General features: G+C 39.5%; 1 long non-coding RNA gene across 3 annotated transcripts in view; it reads right to left on the minus strand.

Annotated features, from left to right (window-relative positions):
• The window catches only part of LOC121073486, a 51,576-nt gene extending 46,106 nt beyond the window's left edge, over positions 1-5,470 (minus strand). For all 3 annotated transcript variants that reach the window (XR_005821740.1, XR_005821742.1, XR_005821741.1), the window contains exon 1: positions 5,309-5,470. This is a non-coding gene — a long non-coding RNA (uncharacterized LOC121073486). The remainder of the gene's footprint in view (positions 1-5,308) is intronic.
• Between the last annotated feature and the right edge of the window lie 530 nt (positions 5,471-6,000).

Genomic DNA, 6,000 nt, shown 5'->3' on the forward strand with positions numbered 1-6,000 from the left:
TCTGACACTAGAGTAGAAGTCAGACAGTTCACAAGGACAAAGAAACGTGACTTGCGGTTAAACTCAAATTGTCATTTGTATAAGTCTTGTTGCTGCAGTATAATGATTCCTTCCCACTGGCATGCATTCAGTGTGAATGTACTCTATTTGTTGAGTGTCTCAGTTTCGTAAGTCAATTTTTTTGGATGGGTGAATAAAAACTCTCCTGAGCACTAGCTGAGGGGTCAGCAGCCTTTGCCCACACAGAGAGCCCCAAGGCAGACAAGGTAAGACCCCTTCTCGGTCCTAGGGGTCAATTTTGGCTGTAGTCGGCAAGTAGCATGTTAAGGCTTCCTTTCATTCTAAAGAGAGAGATGTCATATGCAGGACTGTGCATGTGTGAATGTGTATGTTTTAATATCAGAAGAAATTAAACTAATGATGCAAAATGAGCATGAAAATTTGCAACAGAACAATTTGATTGTTCTGGGAAAACACATCTCCCGTTTTTAATCATGGTAATTAATTTCAAAGATTAAGAGGATTCATAGATGAAAAAAAGCATTAAGATTAGAGAAAGGATGTGCATTTTACTGGGCATTTGGGTATTCATAGGATTTTTTCATATTAATTTTAAAAACACAGATGATGAAGATATAAAAATAATACTTAATATTTATATAGTGTAGTGCTTTTCATCTTCAAAGCATTCTGCAAATACTACCTCAGTTGCAGAAGACTTGAGAAGAAATGGATTTCACTTTATAAAAGTAAATGATTCAATTACCCTTGCAACTGCAGACTAAAGAGATCTCTGCCATTCACTTCAAGCTAGAGGTAAGTATTAGACTAGAAACAGATATACATCAAGGAAAGTTACTGTTGAAAAAGAAAAATCTAGCTATTTGAAACTATGAAAATGTAGTGTTAAGAAAATGGAGATAGGTATTCACATGCCTTCATGGGTCAGACAAGGTGAAATTCATTCCTGTGCACAAAGGTTTGAGTGGGATGTAATTGGCACATAGATCCTATCTGACCTTCTGATGAATTCCACCTGCAGTCTCCAAATAAATGGATGCACATTACCTACTGCACAGCTCATTGTGAAACAAAACCATCTTTCTCCTTGGTTCATCTCAGCCCAACCATGAGCATGTAAAGCCTAAAACATTTTTCCATGTTGTCCCAGTTAAAATGGACATGCAGACTGCATCATGAACAACTGAGTTTCTGCTCAGCACGTCCCAGCTGTCGTGATTTGGTAACCTCCACATAAGATGCTCCTCCCCAGATGTTTTCATTCCTGGCTATGACATGTTGTAAAGATCAGCCTCAAACTGCCTTTTGTGCCACCCACAAAGGAAGCTGCAGACATGCCCCTGCTATACTCCAGCAACACTGGGCTCACCCTCCCTTTTGTAGCCATGATGTAACGCTACTGATATTGGATGTTTTGTAAACAGAGCTATGGAGATAAGTCATTGCCCTCAATGTGCCCCTTTCACTTTTTATGAGCTCCTTAATACCTAAACTCCATCATAACTCAAGGATGATGGTGCTGACTATGGTATCGCTTTACCCATTATCTTTGACCTCAAAGCTCCCCTTTCTCCAACCCAGCCTCAAGCTCATGTCTGAGCTCCCATCTGGAGCAGCTCCAGTTGGTTTCTCTGGAAAGCTCTTGCTTATGTTGGAAATAGCAGCCCAGTACACTGAAATAATCTATCTGTATCCTCCAAACAGAAAAATGCATGTCAAACATAATAATATGATAACTGCAAGTCTCTTGGTGTGCTTTCCCAGGGCAGTACCCAAGCCCTGACCATGGCAGTCCATCACAGCCACACAGAGCTAAACTTTGCGCAGCCCTGTGCTCTTGCAGCAACACCAGGTTCGCAAACACACAGCTGGAGAACAGCTGTGAAAACAGCAGCTGGCAAACTGTACACATACGTAACTTAAAGAACCAGGAGAAAAATGCATCCAAACCCTTTAGTTGCTTTAGTCTCTAAAGCAAAAGAAAGCAAATGGGAGAAAGAGGCAGCACATTGACCTCCTTGCTCACGTATATATATTCAGCTTATTGTGTACACTAGTCTTTGCTTTCTAAAATTTCTCCTTATTAAGAACTCAAGCAAATTACCACTGAAGAGCCCTTATCTATGCTGTGCTATGAGAAGTCAGCAAAAGACTGATTCAGCACTGATGGAGAAGTGGTGCCTCGCAGCTCCGCCTGAGTGTGCAAGCGGAAGTCGGGTTCAAACAGGCTGGAATAATTATAATGAGTTGTTTGCGGTTCTGCATGGCTGGGAGGTGTTTGTTGTCATGCTTTTTTAATTGCTGAGTCCTTCTGTAGCACAATTTACTTTCATTTGCTCGTTACAGTCACCCCTGACATTTAGAAAGAAACAGTTTGCATGAGAGAGACTACTGGAACAGTTACTACCTGGTGAGCAGAATAATGCACTGTGGAGAAAGGAAAATTCAAAAAGGGTTGCATCTGAGAGATGCAAATATAAAACCTCACTGGAACAGTTAAAGACAAACTCCTCAGGCACCTGAAAGTCAGCTAATGACACGATGCAGTAACTCTAATTTGATCATATGTGCCACGTGCAGAGAAAATACACAGTCCAAAACAGGACTTGGTCTACCTACTGCTTTAAAAGTATCTGAATAATAAATAACTCTGAACTGAAAACTATTATGTGCCAAATCAGCCAGAAGGGAGCATTTGAATTGGAGGGCTGGGGAAAACAGATATTTGGAACTATTAAAGGACATGTCACTATATAACATAAAAGCCACACTCTTACTTTCAGTGAATACTGACTAAAAAAAATAACTTGTCTTAACTGAAAAGTGGAAGCAGCTAAAGTTATGTGAGTATGCATGTGCTTAAATCATATATACATATCCACTCAAAGGTAGTTCTATATGCAATGTATTATAGATATATTACATATACACACATGCTCACTGGAATAGAAAAAAAAAGATAATAATAATAATAAATACATAGTTTAGATTTATTGAAGAAAACTGCTAAGAGAAGGAAAATAACCAACTATACCAGCAGCTTATGATGTTTACTGCTCTCTTCCATGACACAAAGCAGTTTTTTCACTGTCTTAGTCTAAGATCTCAAAAAGGGGGACCTGCATTGTCATGGGATGCTGAGAAGCATTTTCTGGACTGTGCTGAGCTGAAGACGCAATTGAAGGTAATTGGGGCGAATGATTGAGTTGTCCTCTCTAGTCATATCTAGCCCAGCAGAAAGAATCCTAGCCACAGAACTAATATGTTATTACAGGACAGAACTGTCAAAAATGATCCTGGAAAAGCAGAATTGTTTGATCCATATATTTTCTGATGTTCAGGACAATGAGTCAAGGATATCTTTCTAATCTAATATTAAAGTTCTGAGATGTTAAAACAACAGCTATCTAAAGTTCAGCCTTTCCAAATCAATAAGAATAGATCACTTGCAATCAAGAGCTTTAACTCTGAATAAGAAACGTACCCTAAAACACAGCAGCAAGTACAGAACATCACCACACATTATGCCGTCCAGCAGTGGCCACAGCACAGCGCCCAAATTCTGATGCTCAGGAGAGGAGTCACAAGTACCACCAGGGTCAGGGTACACCCTGTTAAGTGAAAGGTGCAGAGGAGCAATGTTTCCTTCTTCACAAAGAAAGCTCAGGCCAGACTCATTTTTGTTGACAAGGTCAGGATTCCAATCTCTGCATGTTATCTGTCCAATATTTATATATCTCAGCCCAGCTAACACTGCAGTAGCAGAGGGGTAGAGGCTGTTTGGTGTGACCCATGGTAGCGGTTGAAGGGCAACAGGGTTCTCATGATGCTCATGTAACCGCTCTCTTTTTGGGCCCTTCAACATTTAACATGGGTGAGCTTTGCAGAACGTCTTCCCCTGCCCAGCTACCTGCGTTCCAAAAGCTTGATACACTCATCCACTCTGAAATCTGATTGAGATGACCCTAAGCAATCAGGAGAGGATTTTTCTCGGAAACCACGCGAAAATGGGGTAGGAGATATAGATAACTGAACCAGAAGGTAATCTTATTTAGACAGGGATTTTATTTTGTTCATGACACTTCTATTCTGGGACAGCAGAAGAGGATATTCCAAGTCTTCCACTTCCGTAATGATCTTTGCTATATAGCTTGCAATGTGTTAGGCTGGCATCCAACATCTTACTGAATGGGCTACAAACCATGCCTTGCTTTTGCTTCACAGGTTTCCCTTGACTGGCAAGGGAAGGAGATTATCTTTTTTTTTAGACCTACTGATTAGGTTGGAAAAAACAAACTTGTTTTTTCTCTTTTTTTCAATCACATAAGCTAGCTTACTGAAAGTCAAAGCCTGCCCTTTCAGCTCTTGTCAAGATTACAGTAGCCCCAGAAGTCTAAATGATGAATGTGAATATCTATATCAGCTGTTAATCTGAGAGACAGGTTAAAAGGGAAGGAAGTCACATGCCCAGGGTGGGCCTAAGGTAAGAAATATACCCATGTCTATTTTAAAATATGAAAGAAGCTCTCTCTGTTTACAACCCAACTAGGAAAAAAATAAATAAATAAATAAAATAAGCCTTGACAGTATGGTGATTGCACCATTTCTCTTCTTGTAAAAACACAGAATAAATACATTTGTGAAACTGCATCGCAAACCAAGTAATTGGAGAGCAAAGGGTTAAGAATCCTCAACATTAATCACAAAGCCTGTTGGATGTTTTTTCCTCAGAAAACTCAGCTCCATCTTAATTTAAATATTCTGGAGAAAAATAACTTTGAAAGTATTTTCTATACAGGAAAGCAAAGTGTTTGACTGAACCACATCAACCTAAAACTCTGAATCTGTCTGAGAGGTCAGCGTGTGCCCTACCACTTTTCTTTTGTTACAGGTTATTTGTCCTCACTGTAGTATAAACCCCACAAGACAACTGAGATCTCTCTCTGCATAACTGGAATACAGGCTTGAACCCCAAAATGTTATGGTGCCAACACAGACATTGCCAATAAACAAATCCCAAGTTTTCAATACACTCAAATACCTCCAGTAAGAGAAAGTCAAAACATTTTCTTAGAGTAAAACATGTTGAAACAACGCAACCTGACATTTATAGATCAAGGTTTTTGAAGTTTTGGTTTCCATAAGTTTTGATCTTTTAATTCTTACACCAATTTTCAGTGAAAACAAGCATCTAAATATCAGACTTTCTCAAGGAATCTTCATTTCAGCCCCCTTTAACAGATCAGATTTTACTTTCTATTGCTCAGCTAGAAATCTTTTTACATACCCAGAAGACTTCAAAGGTTTACAACCAATCCCAGATTTGTCCTTTCCACCAAAGTTTTAACCCAGTTCAGGTTAAAGCTGGTTCTCAAAGGCAGGAGGAGAAGTTTCCAGTCACTTGACTTCTTCCCTCTTGCAAACCCAATCACCACCACAGAGCAGCTGCTGCAGGAAGAGACGTCCACAGACGTGGCCCAGCTGCCCAGGTCACCAGTATCATCTGGGTGGTGCACCACAGCTGAATCCAACCTTGCTCTCTCTGCCTTCAGTTTGTCAGGTTTCCTTAGCAAACTCCATGGGATAGAGGAAAGCCTTCTGCTATAAACTAAATTAGTTCTGCTTTACTGAATACCCAAAGCTTATGATATTTAACTTGCTGAAATTTTATTACCTTTAACAATCATATTATAAGAACCTGAAGTTTCAGCAAAATTAAGAGAAAACTGTTTATTCTAAGAAATGCTTGGGTTAGCAATCCAATAAACTCTCTAATAAGTTGCAAGTTTAAGTCTTCACTGGACCACAACCAACAGTATAATTAGAGTGGTATACAACTCAGCTCTTAATCATTACACAAAGTACCCTGTGAAGTGCACCTGGGTCTACCCTTTCAAAGAACAGGTCTGCAAGATAAATTCTTTTAAAAATGAAGTTTTGAGCCTTTAGTGATACAACCCTAAACTGCTGTCATCTTCC

This window comes from Cygnus olor, chromosome 7 (assembly GCF_009769625.2).
Source record: "Cygnus olor isolate bCygOlo1 chromosome 7, bCygOlo1.pri.v2, whole genome shotgun sequence".
Taxonomy (NCBI): domain Eukaryota; kingdom Metazoa; phylum Chordata; class Aves; order Anseriformes; family Anatidae; genus Cygnus; species Cygnus olor.